This window comes from Saimiri boliviensis, chromosome 13 (genome assembly GCF_048565385.1).
Source record: "Saimiri boliviensis isolate mSaiBol1 chromosome 13, mSaiBol1.pri, whole genome shotgun sequence".
In the NCBI taxonomy this organism is placed as follows: Eukaryota; Metazoa; Chordata; class Mammalia; order Primates; family Cebidae; genus Saimiri; species Saimiri boliviensis.
In genome coordinates, this window is record NC_133461.1 from 36,654,773 (window position 1) to 36,677,130 (window position 22,358).

Genomic DNA, 22,358 nt, shown 5'->3' on the forward strand with positions numbered 1-22,358 from the left:
CATCTCCCTAGTGTTCACATACTTTTTTTCCCCCAGGAAGCAAGCTGACCAAGAATTTTACTTCTGATGGAAATGAAGAATGTTTGGAGTTCTTGTCAAGTTTCTATACATTTAACTTAAATTCATCTTCACATTAACTTTAGAGATCTGCATAGCTCAAATCTGCAGATAAAAAGAACGGGAGTGGAAAATGTGTACTTTCTTTTTCTCACAGAGCATGGGGTGAACCTAAAGTTTGGTTCATTTGAATGGGTAAAATTTGAACTTTGGTGGCTGAAAGGAAAGAAAATTCTGAGGATATAATCAACATTTTTCTTTCTATTAAGAAGCCAGAGGAGTGTTTCTTTGTTTAAATCTTGGATGCTGAATGTATTCATGATTGCGACTCCCAAAAGGGAAAGGAAAGTCAACCAAAAGTAGCCATTACCATCTCTGTAAGGTGAAGCTTCGGAAACAGGTGATGGGCTTGTGAACAGACCAAAGCAGGGGGATTACCCTCTTGCAGATTCTGAAGCCATGCTCAGCTACCTCCTAAAGACAAACAACCGTGTCTGGGAAATCTTTCAGTTTGGCTGACGGTTATTTTGTAGGCCAAAATATAAAAAGAAAATGGTGTTGACAGTATGTTCGTGAGGAAGTTCTACGGCAACAAAATACAAATGTATTTATTTAATCTTCTCTTACTATTTGGTGATGTGCAGACACAGCCTTAGGCAGCCCGTATGGCTAATTCAGGTCATACTCAATGCATTTTTCTCAGCAGGTTCTTTTGCCTAAGTGCAGCTAACATTTCTCTTGCACACACATATTTTAGTTCTTCTGATTCCCATATCCACTGTGGGCTCTGAAATTGTCATTTAACTAAGTTGATCCTTTATTCCCTGAATGGACTTTTGTTGCTACTTCTGTTACTGTTATTGTCATTTGTTTGTTTCCTTCAAGGTAGCTTCACAAAAACAAAAAGCTGACTTTTCTTAATGTGGACATAAACTTTTTTTCTTATCTGAAACTTCTTTGTAGCTTTAAAAAAATGTTTTAATGAAAACAATTATCTCAAGTGAATAAGCATATGCAAAAATGCTGAGAGGTGAGCCAGGAAGATATTTTTACCTTTTAAACTGATCACTTTTCAGGTGTTTTCTATTTATTGGAAAGAACGTAAAATCTGCATGGATTTTTCTTGAATCGGTAAATCACCATTTTAGATTGCAGAGTCCTTATTCCCCAACATTTTATCTAACTATTCATCATTTACTCATAGCACTGAATTTTGCTTCCTTTACAATATGATTTTTATAATGCTCAGAAGCTCAGGAGCTATTTTCTTATAGTCAAATGTTTTCCTACTGGAAAATGTCACCATGTAGATAAGTCACAATAAGATCAACTCATGAATATTCACAGGGCATATTTTGAGTACTGTAATACCCACTTAATGCTCCTTTACTGGCTAGATCACCCATATTCCTGATTACTTTCCCCCATTAAATCCTTAATTGCTATTTAAACCAGGCAATTTTTCATAGTAATTCTTGCCCAGTCTAGTGTCCTGGTATTGCCACTTGATATTACATATGACACATAATTTCCTCTCATTCTTGAAATTTATGTGTGATTCATTTCTCGCTTTGCTTTTCAAGTAGGGATGTTTTAATTTTTGCTGAATTCATTGTCCATATTTTACCAAAGAGAGAACTACTGAGCTATTAGAAAGCAGATTTTAATGTAGAAGTTCTATAGCATCCCCCCTTTATTTGAAAAGACCTATGTTATTATAATCACTCAAAACCCTTCATTTCTCAATTCTGAACAAAGTATTTTGCACTTCAATATTTATTATACTTGGTGCTAGACATATACATGTGTCATTTTGAGTTACTTTTGCTCCCTAGGAAGCCACAGAAAGTAGAAAACGTTTTTCTTAGAATTAGTATTTAACTCTAACTATTCTCTCCACTACTTTTGTTATATGATTTCTTACATATTAGTTACTGAAGATATAAAAAGTCTTTATTAAATGCCTGCATAAATACAATGCCATGTGTTATCTTTTTTGTTCGGGCTTTGGTTAATGGTTTTGGAGGGATATGCAAACTTTGAGGAATCTTGTCTGGTTTGGCGAAGGCTATATCCATAGAGTTGAATTTGCCTGTAAACTGCCTTGATAATGAGATACTTAATTTTTCCTTTTATGCTTACAGTTGCATCACATAGAATTGTCAATATTCAATCTATTTTGACCTATGAAAATATTGTTAAATATGTATTTTTACCTCTTTTGAGTATTTAGTATATACATATGATTGTGTTTATTTAAATAAGTCAAGTAATTGTCTTCTATAAGAATGTTAGCATATTCCACAATCTCTATATTGTTTGAATTCTTAATTCTTGTCTTGCATTCTGAGGGACAGCCTCTGCTACACTTTTTAATATGTTGAATCATTCTGGTTCAATGGGCCAATCATGACTGGATACTCTATGATGGACTTAGCAGGATGCCTATTTTAGTATACTAAGTTTATTGTCTTATACCATGAAAACATCCTGTAGATATGTCATAAATTGAAAGACACAGTTCCTTTTCATTTCTCTGGAAATAAGATTTTTAGGGGTATATAACATCATTAGAATATAGCAATTTTGGCGTCAAACAGACCTAAGATTTGGCCCTGGATCTACCCGTTTTTAAAATACATGTCTTTAAGCTAGCTACTAATTCTCTCTGTGTCTCAGTTTTCTCATCTATCAAACCTGGATTATAATACTTGTAGATAAATGCTAACCTGCCCAAGCCTGACCCTTTACAAAGCAGTTGGCTGCCTCCAAAGCCCCATGGAAACCAGTTATGAACCAGTGCGACATAACAAGGCTTACGTTCCAACGACTGCTCTCTCTACCTCCATCCATCTTACCATGAGAGGATCTGTGTTTCTCCAACCAAGGGTGCTTGTGTGATGAATCCTATCACAATCTCTGCACGTTGCATCAGTACAACTACAAAGCTTGGACCCCAGATTGCAAAAGGGTAGGGCTTGGTTTTCTTTCAAATCATGCGCACTAAGCTCACAGGAAAGGGCTAGGGCTAAGAATTTGTCATGTTTTATTTCTATTTATATACTAGCCTCTAATAATAGCAGCAGAGGGGCATTCCTAGTTGTGCAGCCTACAGACAATAGCCCAAAGATCGGGTCCCTCTCCTAGCTCTGCTAAGTCTCTCTACACCGTTCTAAAATGCCGTGGAGAAAGGTAATTCCACAAATGTACTTCTACTCCTGTCTCCATAATTTTTCCCCGAAAAAAGATGCTCCAGCAGTTTAGAACAAAATCTTAATTATCCAAAGTCACTTCCTTTGGTGTTTAAATTCGTCAGATAATTGCTCAATTATCCACTTTGTTTTGTCTGTGTGGATATCCTGGCTTGAGTCCATTAACCAACTAATGTACATCAAAGATGAGAAAATTAGGAGATTGTGCCTATGTTGACTGATATTTCTGTTCTCAATCCAGTGGTTTGTCTGTACTACTGATGTGTGCTGTCCTCATTAGAAGTTTTCAAATCAAATAATGTTTATTGTACCCAGCAAATGAGATAAAACAGGTTTGTATTTACTCATTGGCTGCCATCTCAAAGAGGCATTATTTCTATCTTGGGGGCAGAAAGGTAGATGCCCCTTTTATTATTGGAAGACATTTCAGTTAAAAAAATCTGGTTTCTCTTGAGAATATAAAAGCATGCTATATGTACCCTGAGTAAATTATATCTCAGGCTTTGTTCCCCAGCTGAAATTGAAATACCACCATATCAACATTTCTCAGCTGGAGTTAATGATGTCCCTGTTTCATCAAGATCACCTCTATCTCTATCTAGTTCCTGAGATGGTCTGGACCAGCAGAGCCCTGTGTCAGTGCCTTTAGCTGACCACTTGGTGGCACCTGATTTCTGGTGTGCCTCTATGCTAGGTAATCTATAGGATGATGGCCTCATTTTTACTACATAGCATTCCTTCTTCCTTCTAGGATTATAACTCTGTATTGAACTCAAGCTTGGCTAGGGTTGCCTGTCCTGCTGCATGGGGGAGTTTTGTGCCTAGCATAGGATGATAGAAAGATAATGGTCTTTGGAGTCAGAATCTACATTCTGTCTCTTAGAAGTTGAATCACTATCTCAATCTTACTTAATAGTTGTGTTCATTAATTGCTAAATATAATGTCCATCTCACATTCTGTAAGGATTAAATGGGGTAATGTACAAAAAGCAGCAAGCACGGTGCCTGGCATTTTTTGGCACCCTATTATTGACATGGTACTGCAGTAAGGCATGTATTATTTAGATCTCCATATGCCTATCTTAATAATTACCTAGATTCCTCTTATAATGTCCTCTTTTATATCTTTCTAATCTCTTTAGCTACTGAACGTGCCTTTTCTAGTTTAGTGTCTACATCATAGTGAGATTCTGAATGAATAGTTGGTAGGCAGGATGGATTGATGGAAAATCTATCCATCTAGCCTACCAAACCAAAGTCCACTCCAGCCAAATCCAGTACAAAGTCTACTTCCTTTTTAGAACACAACTCACTGGCCTGCTGACTATCTTCAGAGAGACGAATATTTATATTTATTTATTTATTTATTTATTTATTTATTTATTTATTTATTTTTGAGACGGAGTTTCGCTCTTGTTACCCAGGCTGGAGTGCAGTGGCGCGATCTCGGCTCACCACAACCTCTGCCGCCTGGGTTCAGGCAATTCTCCTGCCTCAGCCTCCTGAGTAGCTGGGATTACAGGCACGTGCCACCATGCCCAGCTAGTGTTTTGTATTTTTAGTAGAGACGGTGTTTCACCATGTTGACCAGGATGGTCTTGATTTCTTGACCTCGTGATCCACCCGCCTCAGCCTCCCAAAGTGCTGGGATTACAGGCTTGAGCCACCGCGCCTGGCAAATATTTATATTTATTAATTTTCCCTTTTATTTACTTTATTGTTTTTCCTGGTTTATTGATGTTTCTTGTCCAAAGACAATGTGCATTATTTAATTAATTAATTAATTTATTTTTTGAGATGGAGTCTCACTCTGTCACCCAGACTGGAGTACAATGGTGAGATCTCTGCTTACTGCAACCTCTGCTTCCCAGGTTCAAGTGATTCTTCTGCCTCAGTCTCCTGAGTAGCTGGGATTACAGATGCCTGCTACTACATCTAGCCATTTTTTTTCATTTTTAATAGAGACAGGGTTTCACCATGTTGGTCAGGCTGGTCTTGAACTCCTGATCTCAGGTGATCTGCCCCCCTTGGCCTCCCGAAGTTCTGGGATTACAGGCATGAGCCACCATGCCTGGCCAGCAATGTGCATTATAATACACCATGGGGATTTTCTAGACATTAAGGAAGGCAGCCCTCTATGTCAACTCCAGAAGACTAGAAATGTAGACAACTTGTGATTATCTTAACTAGATAATTAAAAAAAAAAATCAACCATTACTACAGCATATTTGGTATTTTTGACTAGCTAATATCCTTAGTGCAGCCTACTGTACTTGGGGAGTATGTGAAGTGTAGTATGCATACATAAGTAGTTTTGAATAAATGACTAAAAAGGCAGTAGTTTCTCACTTTCACTTAACATTTGCTAAATGGTCACCTCAGTCTCCATCTGGATCATCACCAACTAATTTTCTGATCTTGAGGAAGGAAGTTAGTGCTAGAACTTCTGTCTAGGCCACTGGATAGAGCAGTATCTAAGGAAAATATTGTGTAGGCTTCTTAGTGGCATGTTAGCCAGTGTTATTTTTCATTAATATTTGTTCCTCTTCTTGACATTGAGCTTGCCTGCATAACTTTTTAAAAACATTTTATTTTAGTCTTTTTTTTCTTCAAAGCATATACTACAGCATAATATTTTTGTTGTTTTCTCTACATTAATGTGATCATATCATACATAATGGCCTATAATCTGCTTACTTCTCTCAAAAGTAGAAAAACATCTTTGATATTGTTTTTAAAAAATTATTTTATTTGAGATTCAGGGGTACATGTGCTGGCTTGTTACAGGGGTGTATTGTGTGATGCTGAGATTGGCTCCTAATGACGCTGTCACACAAGTAGTGAATAGAATACTTGATAGGCAGTTTGTTCCCCTCCCTCCCTCCTTTTGGAATTCCTGTTTATTGTTTCCCGTCATTGTTTCTGTGTATACCCAATGTTCAGCTTCCACTTATAAGTGAGAAAATGCAGTATTTGGTTGTCTGTTTCTGTGTTAATTGGCTTAGTAGAGCGGCCTCCAGCTGCATCCATGTAGCTGCAAAGAACATGATTTCATTATTGTTGCCTACAAAACTTGATTTGACTGACAGAATGTGAGCAAAACTGACCTCAGAACAAATTTTAGGAGTCAATGGAAGCTTGATCACTTAAAAAAAAAAAACAAAAAAACAAAAAAACGAACTTGTTCCTGTCATCATGAAACCATGCATTGAGATGGTATCTTTATCAACCTGTAACTCTGAGTGACTACAATGATTGGAATCTTCTGCTCACCTGTGTTGGACATGTAGCATGTACAAGACATAAACCTTTGTTTTAAGCTACTAACATTTTAAGGTTGTTCAATATTGCAGCACAATTTAGTATCTTTTAAGTAATACATGGCTTGACTCTTCTGTCTCTAGTCCAAGCGCTCTAGCAATAAGCAATAAGGAACCTCCTTATTAAATCCCTGAACAGCAGGGAGAGGGGGCCAGATGCAAGGGTGAGAGATGTGAGAAGTAATTTCTGTGTTTTAACCCGGCTCAGAGAACATAACATTGTCTACATTTTGTTTTAACAGATATTTTGGGATAACCATAGCTTTTTCCTCCCTTCCATTACCTTTTCTATTCAAGAACTGTGTATTAAGAGCCACTGTCAGGAACCCCAGGAAAAATCTTAAAAGCAAGTCAAAGAAACTGTTTTACTATATGAGCCAATAGATCTGATGACCCATACTATGACAACAGAGAACAACACAATACGGGCCACTTCATTCCCTTTAGAGTACCTAAAAGTTATAAGAAGAAAAAGGAATATAAGCATAAGATGTTCTAAAGTCTTTGTCTTAAATCATGTCACTTTAAAATATTTACTATTTTATAATCAATGATACAGAAATTTTGTTATTCAATGTCCCTAATGTAAAAAGTTGTAACTAGGTGTGATTATTGTCACTCTTACTGGTTATAGCAATTGCAACAGACATCTTTAGAGACAGGCCACTTCAGAGAGCTGGACTTTGGACAAGCCTCTGTCCCCCCAGTTGCCTAAAGAGGAAGTGGTAGTAACAAATGGTCTGAAAGGAGTTCCAGTTCTGGTTGTACCCATGAAATAGTCAACTTAGAAAACAGCATAAATAATATGTGATTATTTTTTAAAGTTGAGATATATTTCAAATACCATAAAATTCATCCATTTACAGGGTACAGTTCAGTGGATTTTAGTATATTCACAGTGTTATACAACTATCACCACCATGTAATTACAGAACATTTTCATCATTCCTAAAAGAAACCCTGTATTTATTAGCAGTCACTCCTCATTGTCACATCCCCACAGCACTGGTGGCTACTAATCTATCTCCTGTCACTATGGATTTGCTTACTGCGAGCATTCCATATAAATGATCTTCTACTTTATTTGGAATTTTTGTCTTTGCCTTTTATAAAAATTTGTATATTAGACAGTTTCTGTATGTTACATTATACAGATACACATAATATAACCTGTATATTATCAGATATATGATTAGTAAGTACTTTCTGTGATTCATTGTGCTATATTTGCACTTTCTTCATGGTGTCTCTTGAAATACACACAAAAGTTTTTCATTTTAATGAGGTCCAAGTTACAAATTTTTTGTTTTGTTTCTTGTGCATTTGGTGTCATGTCAAAGAAATAATTGCCTAATTCAAGGTAAAAAAATTTCTCCTACATTTTCTTCAACTATTTTATAGTTTAACTCTTGCATTTAGATTTACGATCCATTTTGAGATAATTTTTGTATATTGTGTGTATGTCCAACTTCATTTTGTTGTTGTCATTCATTTTGTTTTCTTGAAAAGATTATTCTTTCTCCCATTGAATTATGTTGTCATCCTTCCTGAAAATCATTGACCATAAATGTCAGGGCTTATTTCTTAAATTGTTTTTCATTGATCTATATGCCTATCTTTATTGTGGCATAAAACTGTATGAGTTACCACAGTTTTGTAGTAAGTTTTGAAATATGGAAGTGTATGTCCTCCAACTTTGTTCTTTATTAAAATTGTTTAGGATTCGTGGGATCCCTGAATGTCTATGTAAATTTATAGAATTAGTTTGTCAATTTCTGCAAGAAATTAAGCCAGAATTATGATGGAGATTACATTGAATCCCTAAATCAATTTGATGAGTCTTGCCATCTTAACAATATTATGACTTTCAATTCATGAACATGGATGTCTTTCTATTCATTTAGGACTTTAATATTTTTTATCAACGTTTTATAGTTTTTAGTGTTCAAGTACTGCACTTCTTTCATTAAATTTATTGCTAGTATTTTATATTTTGATACTATTATAAACTGAATTGTTTTCTTAATTACCTTTTTAGATTATTTATTGCCAATATATAGAAGTACAATTTCTAGGTCATTGAGGAATCTCCACACTGTCTTCCACAATGGTTGAATTAATTTACACTCCCACCAACAGTGTAAAAGTGTTCCTATTTCTCCACATCCTCTCCAGCATCTGTTGTTTCCAGATTTTTTAATGATCGCCATTCTAACTGGTGTGAGATGATATCTCAATGTGGTTTTGATTTGCATTTCTCTAATGACCAGTGATGATGAGCATTTTTTCATATGTTTATTGGCCTCCCGTATGTCTTCTTTTGTAAAGTGTCTGTTCATATCCTTTGCCCATTTTTGAATGGGCTTGTTTGTTTTTTTCTTGTAGATCTGTTTTAGTTCTTTATAAATTCGGGATATCAATCCCATTACTGGGTATATATCCAAAGGATTATAAATCATTCTACTATAAGGACACATGCACACCAATGTTCATTGCAGCACTGTTTACAATAGCAAAGACCTGGAACCAACCCAAATGCCCAATGATGACAGACTGGATAGGGAATATGTGGTACATATATACCGTGGAATATTACGCAGCCATCAAAAATGATGAGTTTGAGTCCTTTGTAGGGACATGGATGAACCTGGAAACCATCATTCCCAGCAAACTGACACAAGAGCAGAAAATCAAACACCGCATGTTCTCACTCATAGGCGGGTGTTGAACAATGAGAACACATGGACACAGGGAGGGGAGCACTACACACTGGGGTCCGTTGGAGGGAAATGGAGGAGGGACGGGGGGGGTGGGGAGGTGGGAAGAGATAGCATGGGGAGAAATGACAGATACAGGTGAGGGAAGGAAGGCAGCAAACCACACTGCCATGTATGTACCTATGCAACAATCTTGCATGTTCTTCACATGTACCCCAAAACCTAAAATGCAATAAAAATAAATAAATTAATTAATTAATAAATAAATAAAATAAAAATAGAAATACAATTGATTTTTGTATATTGATCTTGTATCCTGCAACCTTGTTGGACTTGTTTACTAATATAAGAGTTTTGTTATTACTGTTGTGGATTCTTTAGAATTTTCTATGTAAATGAGAATATGTCAATTGAGAATAAACTTTACTTCTTTCTTTTCAGTCTGGATTCCCTTTATTACTTTTCTTTTCTTGTTTTTCTGGCATGTAGCTTCAGAACAACGTTGAACAGAATGATGAAAATGGACGTTCTCATCTTATTGCTGATTTTCGATCATAAGTTTACAGTGTTTCACAATTAAGCATGATGCTGACTGTGGGATTTTGTAGATGTCCTTTATCAAGTTGAGGATATTCCTATTCTGTTTCTATTTTATTGAGTTTTAAATTTTTTTTAAGTTTGAAAGAATGTTGGATTTTTTTCAATTTCTCTCTTTACATCTATTGAGATTATCATGTGTTTTTGTTTCTATCCTATTAATATAATATGCTACATTGATTTTAATATGGTGAATTATTATTGCATTTCAGGACAAATACTATTTGGTGATAGGGTGCAAGCTTTTTTATCTGTTGCTAACTTTGTTTTGATAGTATTTTGTTGATAATTTTTGCATCTATGTTTATACTGGATATTGGTCTACAGTATTCTTTTTTTTTTTTTTTTTTTTTTTTTTTTTTTTTTTTTTTCAGTGTCTTTGCTTGTTTAGATATCAGGGTAATCCTAGCTTTAATTTGAGTTGGTATGTTTTCCTTTCTATTTCATTTTTGCAAGAGTTTGTGAAGGATTGCAATGAATTCTTCTTTAAATGTTTGGTAGAACTTACCAGTGAAACCACCTGGTCCTATTTTTTGTTTGTTTGTTTGTTTGTTTTTGTTTTTCTGTGGGAAGTTTTTTGATGACTAATTCAATTCCTTAACTTGTTACAGTTCTATTCATATTTTCTGTTTCATGTTAAGTCAGTGTTAATATTTTTCTCTTTCTATGAATTCATTCATATTATGTAGGTTATTTAATCTGTTGGTATAAAATTGTACTTCATATTACTTCATCACTCTTTTTATAGGCATTGAATCTTTTTTACTGAATGGTAGTAATGTCTGTTCTTTTATTACTGATATTAACAATTTGGGTCTTTTATTTCTTTAAATTGGTCAGTCTAGTGATAGTTTTGTCAATTTTGTTGATTGTGATTATTATGAAGATTTCTCCTTAATAAGAAATACAGAGACTTTGTGAAATATTCCTTATGACTGACTGTCAGAGCCTAACATGTTCACCTATTCCTTATAAAAGTAAATTATTTATTATCATTAGCCAACCATTTTCCTAAACAGCTCATAACTCATAATAGATATATTCTTTAATTAAAATTAAAGCTTCTAAAATTACACTTTCAATGTATATTTCTTGGGTTACACATTTAATAAGTTCTAAAAAGTAGACTTTCTTACATTTGCCCCAAGGCACTTTTTTAAGCTATAGATCATGCCATGTCCATTCCAAAAGACTAACAATATGAACTCTATTTTGATTCTGTGTCCTTAACATTGAAATTTGCTTTTAGTGTTAAAGATATTGGTTGTATTTCCCTTCTGTTTTTGTTTAGACTGTCCTCTTAGACTCTTCTATTAGACTGTCCCCACACAGAAGCTCCTTAATCAGTTCCCTTGATTATCTGGAACTTTTCCATCATGATATGTCTCCCTTGAGGAAGAGTGCCAAGAATTGCATGCTATATTCCAGATGTAAAAGTGCTGTGGTTTTGTAACAGTAGAAGATTTTTTTCTTGTGTTATGGAAAAGAGATTGCAGGTTATATGACAGTAGTAATTCTGTAAAGAGAGAGGTGGTGGGATGGTGGGTTTGAAATCTTTGAAAAGAAGGAGGAAAAAGATATCTTGTATTTTCTCAGGATGAGATGCCTCAAATAAAGACAAAAGACACAACTTTTTCTAAATTATTTTATGACAAATATACACATTTTTTTTGGTGAGAAGTTTCTACTGCCTAACAAAGTGTCCTTCTGGTATCTGAGATCAGAATCTGATTTGAAGTCTGCATGCTCTGTTATTCATCTTAGCACTCTTTTTTGCATGACTTATGTTGCTCAGTAGCCAAGTGGAAGATTAATCACAGAATTAGCATTTTCAAATCGCCAACAATCTCCTTTGCAGATGTGCAGTAATATTACTGAAGTCTGTTGTTTTGCTCTACTTTTATTGTTAATAATTAATGTACATTTCTGGGTGAAATTATGTGTTATCACCATCTGGTTAATTTAATAGAAATAGTCAAATCTAAAGCACTTTATTAAATATGTTGGAAATAATCATCATCATTACTATAATGTAGCAAGTATCATGTTTTTTCTATAAAAAATGCCAGAAAATAGAACAATTCACCATATGTCAGCTTAGTTATTGTTACTACAAACTCATTTTTTGAAAATCTCTCTCTATATTGTGTAATCAATGTAGAAATTAACAAAATGCAAAGTTCATAGTTTAAAAGGTGAGCTATAGGCAGATTATTAGATTTCCAATAAAGAGCTTGGATAACAAAAGTAAACTATATCAGATAGGTAAAGAGAAATTATTTTCCATCTTATATTATTCTTCATATTGAATATCAAATGAAAATTCGAGAGAGTAACAAGAATATATATGTTTGACATTTTTCTTCTTAGAACTGTCTAAGGAAAATAAATGGTTTGAGGTAAGTGCTGCTTTCTGAATTTATAAAGTGCCGATATAATAAAGAAAACATTTAGCCATTTTATATCATATCCTTCTGATAAGTTTTGCTCTGAAGATTGAAGCATAGATGACCACTGGATTTTTAATATCTTTTTAATACTCTACTTATGTAATGGAATACTCAATCTTTATGTCAAAGAGGTACAGGTGAGCTGCCACGGTTTTCCTACCCCACAGTTGACATTTCTCTCATCTTAAAGGCTGAGATTCCTCCAAGTTGCACGTTTTTATAATTTAAATATGTCAAAACACAGTCTTTCCTCTTCTACATAGTTGCTACCCACAAAGACCAGCCAAAAGCAAAACTTAAATAGCATGTTATCTCATTTTCTTTTTGTGATACTCTTATTCCCATTTCCCCCCGGCCCCAGGTATATATTTTGCTGTAAGTGATGCCCAGTTGATATTTTCAAGCTGTGAGTGGATAATGGTTTAGGTTGAGAGTTCACTCTGCATGGTTTTGCATTGTAACACACCTGAAAGAAGAATCTAACTGGTCTATAAGCACAAATGGAATGTGCCATAGTTACACAGTCTCATTTCTGTGATGAGGCACGAACATAAGGCATAGTCACTTCCCTTGAGAAGAATGATATAAAGCTGATTTTTATTAATAATCTTAGCTTTCATTTATTGAACTCTAACTATGTCCTTGATGGTATTTGAAGCCCCTTCCACGGATTATCTCTTTCAACCCTTATAACAACTTGGTGAGAAAGATACCATTATTAAGCCCATTTTACAGACTGAGAGAATGAGGTCTAGAGGGATTAATTAATTTATGCAAATTAATTATCTTAATTTACATAAAAGATAAGTGATGGAGAGTGGTGGAGCCGAGATCTGAATTTAGACAGACCTACTTCCATGATATTATTCTCAACCTTGGTTGTGCATTAGAATCACCTGGAAAATTTTGAAAAATTACCTATGATTAGATTTTTTTTTTTCTCCAAGGAGCTAATTTATCTGGGGTGGGGCCTGGGAGTCAGTGATTTTTTAAAAAATCCTTTCAGGTGATTCTACAGCATGGTTAGGGTTGGGAACTCAGGCTCCAGAAGCTGCACTCTTTTTCTTTTTAAACCAAAAAGCTTTTTTTTTTTTTTTTTTTTTTTTTTTTTCATTTAAAAAAGTATTTAGAACACCCAAAGCAGGGCAACATTGATTCTTTTTTCTCATCTTCTGGTCTGCGATCTGTGGGTGGCTTCTGCACTGTTGTGTTGTTGCTCTGGGAGCCAGTGTTACTATCACTGGTTCCTTCCTCTGCCATACTGTCGAACCGCTCCTGGCCTCTCTCCTTGTCCTCAGGAGTGGGCGTGCCTTCTTCACCGCTCTGTTGGCTCTCTGTCGTTTCTTCAAGGGGTGTCTCTTCTGTCACCGTCGGAATGTTCTGGTTGTCCTTCTTCTCCTCGCTTTTGCTGGCTGCTTGTTCTGCCTCAGGAACCACGCTGCTCTGACTGTGTTCAGCTGCTCTGCCTCCTCCTTCTCCCTTTCCTCCTGCCTTTTGTGGGCTTGTTCCTCTGCCTGTGCAATCTCAGTTGCGATTTTCTCCATATCCACCTCTACTTTCAGACAACACAACCTTTTAAGTTCATTGTTAAATGAATCTGTGCTTTCCAGGAATTTCCTCTTCTTCTCCTGGTGTCCTTCCTCTATTTGAGGAAGTATTTGAGGAAGTTCAGCTTCTAGTTTTCGCTGATGAACCATTAAGGACTGGACCTGTCCTTTGAGGACCCGCATTCTAGCTGTTGTGACAACTGACTGAACATCTGGCACCTCACTCTCACTAAGAATTTCACTGATGAGGCGGTGGTTCCTCTGGAAACGGGCGGTGGCTGCACGCTTCATTGAAAAGCCATCATCATAATCATCTGGGTCTTCAGCAGGCTGAATGCTCATGTACGGTTCTTTCTCCATGCAAGACTGTCTCTGTCGACTTTCTTCCTCTAAAGCAGCTTCTGCATGACTTTTTGCATTTATGTAAGCAAGGTACACGGGGCAGTTATGATAGGCCTTCATAGATTCATTGTACCTTATCTTTTCTGCTTCATATTCGCTATGTATTCGTGTTTTTCTTCATCAGTGAGATCTCACCACATGCCACGAATCATCTTGCCAATCTCCCACCACTTTAGGTCAGGGTTGGAAGCCTTTACTTGGTCCCAGACCTTTCTGCTGTACTTCATGTAGGGCATCAGTGGCTTATCTGTGGCTTTGGGGGTTTTGGAATCCTAATACCAGAGGATGCCGTGACCGGGTTGTTGGTGCCCGGGTTCCCTCCCAGCCTGTAGTTGTTGTAGGCAAGATGACTGTATGGATTGCATCCTACAAACTCTGGTGTGCTGGACAACATTTGTGTTGCAGGAGCTCGGGTAGGAGGTAGGGCATAAATGGTCTTTTTGACATTTTGGAATATGAAGTTCTCAGTTCCTTAAAAATGAATCTGAGACACAGAAGGCAGCAAAAGCTCCTGAAACTCCGGCTTCCCTTCCCTTTGTCCCCCAGAAGCTGCACTCTTAGGGGAAACTAACCTGTATTCAGATCCAGCCAACAGCAGAGACATCTGTAAGTTGCAACACTATGGGCTTCCCATGAATGACGTGCTCCACTCTCCTCCCTGTGAAGGAAGAGAGACATTATTACCTTTTACAGATAAAAAAAAGTCTCAATGTAGAGAGATTAAGCTACCTGACCAAGATTTTCTACCTAATAAGTAACAAATCCTGGATGTAAATGGAGTTATTTCAACTCCAGGACTTTAAAAATAATACCATTGTGCCTGTACATTAACAAATATTTATTGGATTTCTAGTATGCGAAGTGTAATGTGCTAACTGCTGTGGTAGAAATGTATGAAGTTACAGCAAATAATATCTAAGTTGTATTATTAGGTGCTAGATCGTGTAGTACTGACCGGGGTGCTGAGGTGTTTTGAGGAGTGATTAATTAATGGTGATGCCATTCTCAGGGAAAGCTTGGTCATAGCATGACTCAGAGAAAAGAAAAGGAAATGTTTACATACAGAGAGAATCAGATTGCAAAACCTGCTTACCAAATCAAATAACCCAAGTATCTCAATGAAAAATAAATACAAAGTTAACCAAGATTACCAGCTTTAATCAAGCAGGAAACAACAACAACAACATTTTTCTTCTTGGTTTTTTTTTTTTTTTTTTTTTTTTTTTTTTTTATAGAATCATGTTTAATGCTGAAGACTTCATTGATTTTGGGGATCATAACAAGATGACTTTTTTTTTTTCTGGCTATGGTATAAGTAGTGCTAAGCCAACTAAATGCAGGGCAACATGCTCGTTTTTGCTCCTGTGGCTTCATGGGTGAGAAAGATTTTTTTTCCCCTGAGATTTTTAATATTTAGATAAAAAATCAAGTTCCAGTACCACTCAAGGGATTTTCTTAGACTGAATAACTTGCTTTGTTTTCCTCAAATTATAACACTGGTATCTTGACTAATAGCCCCAATTCCTGTGGGTCTTTGTAGCATCAACTACAAAGTAGCCATATTTTTTGAGGCTTAACACTTATTTAATACAATTAACATTTATAATCATTCATTCAAACAAAATGATTTTGTTGTCTACCTACTATGTACCAGGCACTGTTCTAGGCAGTGAGGATTGATAGTGAATAAAATAAATTTTTTGCTTATGTGGAACTTATCTTCTAGTGGGGTTGACAAGGAAAGATAGCTCATAAATAATAGAAGGTAAACTGAATGAGGACAAGGGCCTGGAGATAAATATAGCAGAAAAATAAGTATAGGTAGAACCCAGAATAAGGACATGCTATTTTGGGGGAAAGATTAGTGAAGAAATAAAGAGAAGAAGAGATGAAACATTTGTTTGTCTAGGAAAATAGCAAGAGAAAAGTTTTGAATCACGAGAAGACTTAGTACCTTTGAAAATAGCAAAGAAGCCATGGAGGCTACAGCACAGTAAAGAGAGAGGGGTCAGAGATTTGTACAGTGAAGCAGACGGAAGCTCGCTATACAGAGACTTGCAGGTCATGGGAAGACTTACCTTCTGCTCTGGTAAAATGGGGAACCCCTAGAAGAGTTTAAGTAGAGGACAGTTGTGATGAAACTTAAGTTTTGAAAAAACTCTTTGCGTTTCTATAGGTGAAAGTAAGGAGGCTAACTTAAAAGCTATTGCAATGCTCTTGCTGAGGAAGAATGATAGCTTGAACTAAGCAGATGGAGTCAGAAAAATGGCTGCCCTCTGTTTTCTATTTTGAAAGTGAAGATAATGGGATTTTCTTTTGAGTTGGAGGTAAGTTATGAGTTCAAGGGATGATGAGACGTTGACTTCAAGTTTTTAACCTGAGTGCATGAAAAAAAATGCAACAATCATTTTTAGACGGAGAAGGCAGCAGGAGGATCAGGGTTGGGGTAAAATTGATGTTATTACTTTATACAGGTTTAAGTCCAATGCCTGTTAGACACCCAGTTGTAGATTTGGAGAAGGCAGTTGGTTATAAGACTATGGAATTCAGTAGAGAGATATGCAGTGGAAGCCAAGAACATTTAGATAACATTTGAAGTCACACACTTGAATGAAACTACTCAGGGCATGTGTGTAAACAATAAAGATATCTAAAATCTTAGATGGAGCAGCCCAGTATTTACAGTTTGGTAAAATAAAGACAAATTCAAAAAGGGGTATGAGAATGAGCAGACTGTTTGCCAGGAGATGAAATAAGAGCATTGCTGTAAAAGACAAAAGAAGGAAGGGCTTCATAGAAAAGGGAGTGATTAGCTGTTTTAAACGCTACTGATGGAAGGGGACGATCAAGGCCCCTTAACATTTGATCATTAAATTTAGTAATGCAGAGGTCACTGTTGACTTGAACAAGAGTTTTTTTTCCAGTGGATTTATCAAAGATTTCCAAAGTTGAATTACTTTGTAAAAATATGCATGTTACTTCCTTAAGCAGGTGAATGAAACAGAGGTCCTTTAAGGATCTTTCATTCTTTGAATTCTACGGATGAATCTTCTGAAAGATTTAATCGGGGGTTGGTTTTTTGAGTTTAGTAAGACATGTGAACTAATTTCCTTGACTGTGAAAAACTTTTCAAATGAGCGAAGTTAAATACTACATGTAGAAAAGATAAGAGGTAGTCAACCTGTTATTCTGTCTGTATCACTTCAAACAACCAATTGAACCACATATTCACCCACAATGATCCAGGTAGCCATCACCAGATACAAATTGAAGGTCTTGAGAGACAGGGCGTTGAATCTAAAGATTTGATGTGACTCAAAATAGTTCTTAGCACTTGGATGAGAGGGAAATAAATCATCTGAGAGATCATCATTACAGAGCTGTCTGGGAGTTTTCCCACATGGATGATTAAGTTCTGAATACTTGGGTTATGAAAATACACATAATTGCCAAAGTTGGCCAAACATGATATATTGGTGGGCTTGATGAGTACCTGGAGTATACACTAAAATAAATTCTGTAGTTGTGGGGTTGGGATGCATTTTGGGTCGGAGGTAAGACTGTATGATTCCATAATCTGTGCTCCTTACATTATGTTATCTTACTTTTCTGTGTGTGCAGGGGTTAACTGTCAAATAAATGGTTTGTCTTAAACCATCTGAGCTAAATAAGTGCACTTTTGCCATTTATTTTGATTTGTTTTTGATTTGACATCTGTCTCCACTGTATCCTCTCTTCCCACACCTAAGGCTGACACTCTATTTCATGTATCTACAAAGGCAGCCATTACTGCTCATTTGATGTAAGTTTCTCTTATTCCAGAATTTTCATGTTACAAGGAGGCATTTAACTTTTCTTGACCTTAGTTTCAGCTTCTTAGAATACAAGTTTGGATTAGCTGATCTACATAAATCTTTTCAGGTACTGCAAAAAATTACAAATTTTATGGGCATATGTTAATAAACATGAAATCATGCTAGTAGACATAAAGAGGGACTTGAAGTGCTTTCTTCCCTTATAAAGACAAGAATAGCTCTATGATGGTGTTCGGTCACATTACAAAAGGAGGAGAAAAGGTTACACAGTGTCTCATAATCCTGAGATGTGGTGTGTAATTATCCATTTTCAAAAGGCTTTCTTTATGTTCTGTTTCACTGGGAAAGTTAGAGCAAAGTGAAAATAAAGTTCTGCAATTATGAAATCTGCTCACTTGGCTCTTTCTGCTCTTCAAAGTAAATTCTGTGTTAATAGAGAAAAGTTAGTTAGTGTAACAGACCCCTAATTTGTTACCATTGTAATTATTTTTTTCAGACCCATTAACATTTGTGAACAAATTTAATGCTCAGGAAAATGACGATCTCAGCCGTGGTCTGATCCAGGCATGGCACCATCCTGCTGGGATAAGGACCTTTTAAATTGCTTCCAATATGCCTAATTCTCACTGAAAGAGTGTCCTCCTTTCTATCTCTTTGAGACTTGCTTGCTTGAGATTAAATGCTCTGGTTATCATTGAGTATTCATTCATTTATTCAATATTTATTAAGTATCATATGCATGCTTTGTGCTAAGCACCAGAGACAATTTGAGGCACAAGTCAGAACTTTCAGTTCTATAGGGAAGACAGACATTTAAGAAATTAGCGTAAAGTGAGGCACATATTATGATGGAGCAAATAAGATGCTATAGAAACAGAGTCTGAGCAAATAAAATGTCATGAAAACAGAGTCTAAGGGTCAAGGAAACTACAAAAGAAGTGAGATTGAAGGTGAAATCTGAAGATGAGTTGAAGCTAGCTGTGTGAAATGTGTATGCATGTCTGCATTGTCTTTGTGTGTACGGCTGTGTGACTGGGTGGGAAAAGTCTAATAGGGATTCAGATAGGGAAACAGTATGTGCAAAGGGAAGAAAATATGACAATACCAAGGAATCAAGCAAAACCCAGTATTCATGGGGTAGAAGGGATATTGTAAGGGGAAAGGAAGTTGGTGGGAGATGAGATTGGGAAAGTGAGCAGTGGAAAAATGGGACACTTTGCAAGATGTTAAGCACTCTTGTACTTAATCTTGAGAGCAATGATAAGAAGAAAAATACAATTAGATGTGAATTAAAGAATGTTAATGTATGTGTGAATGTATATTATATATTTACTTGGAGGAAGAGAGGAGTTAGAAAGCAAACATAGCAGTTAGTACATTCATGCCATCATCCAGGAGAGAGATAATAGGGTCTTGGACTAAGTCATTGGCCTGAGTCCTGGGTTCTTTTTCTTTTTCTTTTCTTTTCTTTTCTTTTATTTTTTAAAGCCAGTCAAATTTAGCAGTGGGGGGTTGTGAGTCCTGGGTTCTTAAAGCCATGTAAAAGAGGAAACTACTGAGAGCTGACTGGATGTAAAAAGTGAAGGAATGGGATAAGTCAAAAGTGACTTCCATGTTTCTGGCTTGAGTAACATGATAGGTGGTGACAGGGTGGTATTGCCACTTACTAAGGTGGAAAACCAACCTTTTCTCAGGTGTGTTGCTGAGATGGGGAACTCGGGAGGAGGATTGGAATGGAAGATTCAGGTTGGGGGGAGTTATGGATTGATTTTGAATTTTTGACATTGAGGAGAGTGTGAGACATCCAGGTGGGAATGCCAACAGGCAGGTGGATGTATGGGTCTGAAATGCAGAAGCTAAATCTAGAAAAGATTTGAGTCATTTGTATGTAGATGCTCTGTCTTTGAAGCACTGTGGTTGTCCCTCTATCATGAAGATCATCTTAGCATGATTTATAGACATCTTTGAGTACTTCTTAACCCTCTACTCTAGAGAGTTCCTTAAGCTCAGAAACTGTATTATCTATTTTTTGTCACTCTCATTGAGTCTAGTACCGTGCTTTACGGTGGGAATTCACTCAATGATTGCTTGCTAAATGTAGTCTAAGGTCTTCCTGCTAAGGTCTTCCTGACTCAGCTATCTTGGCCATGGACTACAGTTCTACGGCCCCATATCTTAGTTCTTCCTCCTATATTGAAGGAGAATTTGCTCTCTCCTTTCCTAGTTTTAACCCTCATTTTGTCTAACTGTCTAATTTTCCCTAGCATAGAGAAGATAGCACAATGTACAAAAGTACAGTAAACTGGAGGTAGAGGAGATATGTAAAACAGTGTCAATTACGTTCCCTCCAATTTGGGCAATTGTGGACAAATCTCATTATTTCTTCAAGCCTCAGCTTACCCACCCATTAAAGAAATGGTCTCCATGATCTCTTATAATTCCAAGAAACTCCAATTCAGTTTTTCCTCTTTTCATCGGATTTGTCATTTTACAATTCTCTTACATTCTTAGCTGTGCTTATTGGCATTTACATTCTTAAAAGTGTGGATATGGTGGATTTTGTGAATTTTCTCTGCTCAAATAAATTGAAAAGCTCATAAAATGTTGTAATTTGTTCTTAACATAACCTTCAATCTAGTATAACAAAAAACCACAAGACAATGCTCAATGAATACTTCTTGAATGCAATGGAATAGAAACAAAGGCATAGGAAACCTACACGTGGTGACTCTGCTGGTGTGTCGTGCATACTGTTGCCTTGCATGGCCCCAACTCGACAAGGTGTGAAATAGGAATTAAAGTCTGCTGTTTTTCATGAACCTGCTTAAGGAAATGTTAGATGATAATCTTGGGGTGCTATACAAAAATACCTCTAAGTTTTTTCTAAGCAATGAAGAACTTTTCTTCAAACAATATTCTCATATCACATCTCAAAAATATTTAAAAATTGCATGAGAATGGATCTGGTAATAGTGATGGAACTTGTAGTTCTCTTATATAGCTTCCTCGTTTTGCCTTTTTCTAAACTCTCTTTTTCTGAAGAGATTAGGTGTTTAAGTTTCTAACATTTTGATTCTATAATTCTAATTGCCATTGGACACACAGCTCTCTGTTTCTCTTGTACTCTGGCTTAAACGAGATGTTGTGGGGGCTTTTAGAGATGAAGACAATATAGTCCCTGTCATTATTTAGAAGGATAACCTGACTTACATGAACAAAGCAAGTAGAGGACCCCACATAAAAGCACTGTGCATTTTTCTGTCTATGAAGCAAGTAATCCTCACAGTCTCTTCCAGTTTTCACATTCTGTGACTCTAAGTGTTAATGATGTGGCCATGTGCATTAAGTGCTTTGAGCTCAGGAGTAACACACTATATAAATTCAAGGACCATTACGTGCATAATCATAGCTGCTAAGCAGGAACAAATTCCGTATTTGCATGATATTCTCAGGAAATCCCAAGGGAAACACTGTTTAGGAGCCAAACACTATTATTATTTTTTTTTCAAGAAAAAAGAAAGAAGAAAGAAAGAAAAGACAAGACAGAAAGACAACACAGAAAGACAACACAGAAAGGAACATGTCAGCCTCTTCTGATCCACAAGCTCTTCCTTAACATGTTGCTACAGGTAAATCGTTCATTTGTCATTTAGGAAAATATCTCAAATAATATTTTCCCCTGATTCAAATAAAACTTCCAATGCCAAGCCGTGCTGGCTGCCAGAAGTGTGTTTGGGTTAATTGCACACCTGCATTTTATTTCAAGTCAATTGCATGGCGCCCCCCTCTTTGTGCCCCTCACAAAGCAGGAGCCCACCTGTCTGGAGGCTCTTTGGGCAATGAAGGGCTGCAGGAAAAAATTAATCATCCTCTTTTCTTCCTTGTGACTTCTTTGACCTTGAGACTTCTAATGGCATCTCAGACAAAATGAACATAATCTAATGGACAGCGGGGAAGAGGGAACGGCTGGGTACATCTGTCGTATTACTGGGCTGTCTGAACAGTCAATGAAGCAGGGCCAAACCATAAGAGGCCTGTTCAGTTTAGCTCCAGGGTCTGCAGAGAAGGAGCACAATCATTTATCTTTATTTACTGAACTCTGCTTTCTGTTTAAGGAAAAAAAAATTGACAGGTTGACAAAAACCCACGTTGGCGCAGCCCGCTGCCCAGAGATAAATGCTATTTGTGCTCGGGAGAGTCAAGGACAGCTCGCGATGCCCTTTAGCTGGTTTTAGTAGGTG

At 36.5% G+C, this 22,358-nt stretch overlaps 1 pseudogene; it reads right to left on the reverse strand.

Annotated features, from left to right (window-relative positions):
- Positions 1-13,463: 13,463 nt before the first annotated feature.
- On the reverse strand, positions 13,464-14,726 carry LOC101035435 (SWI/SNF-related matrix-associated actin-dependent regulator of chromatin subfamily E member 1 pseudogene; annotated as a pseudogene).
- Positions 14,727-22,358: the final 7,632 nt, after the last annotated feature.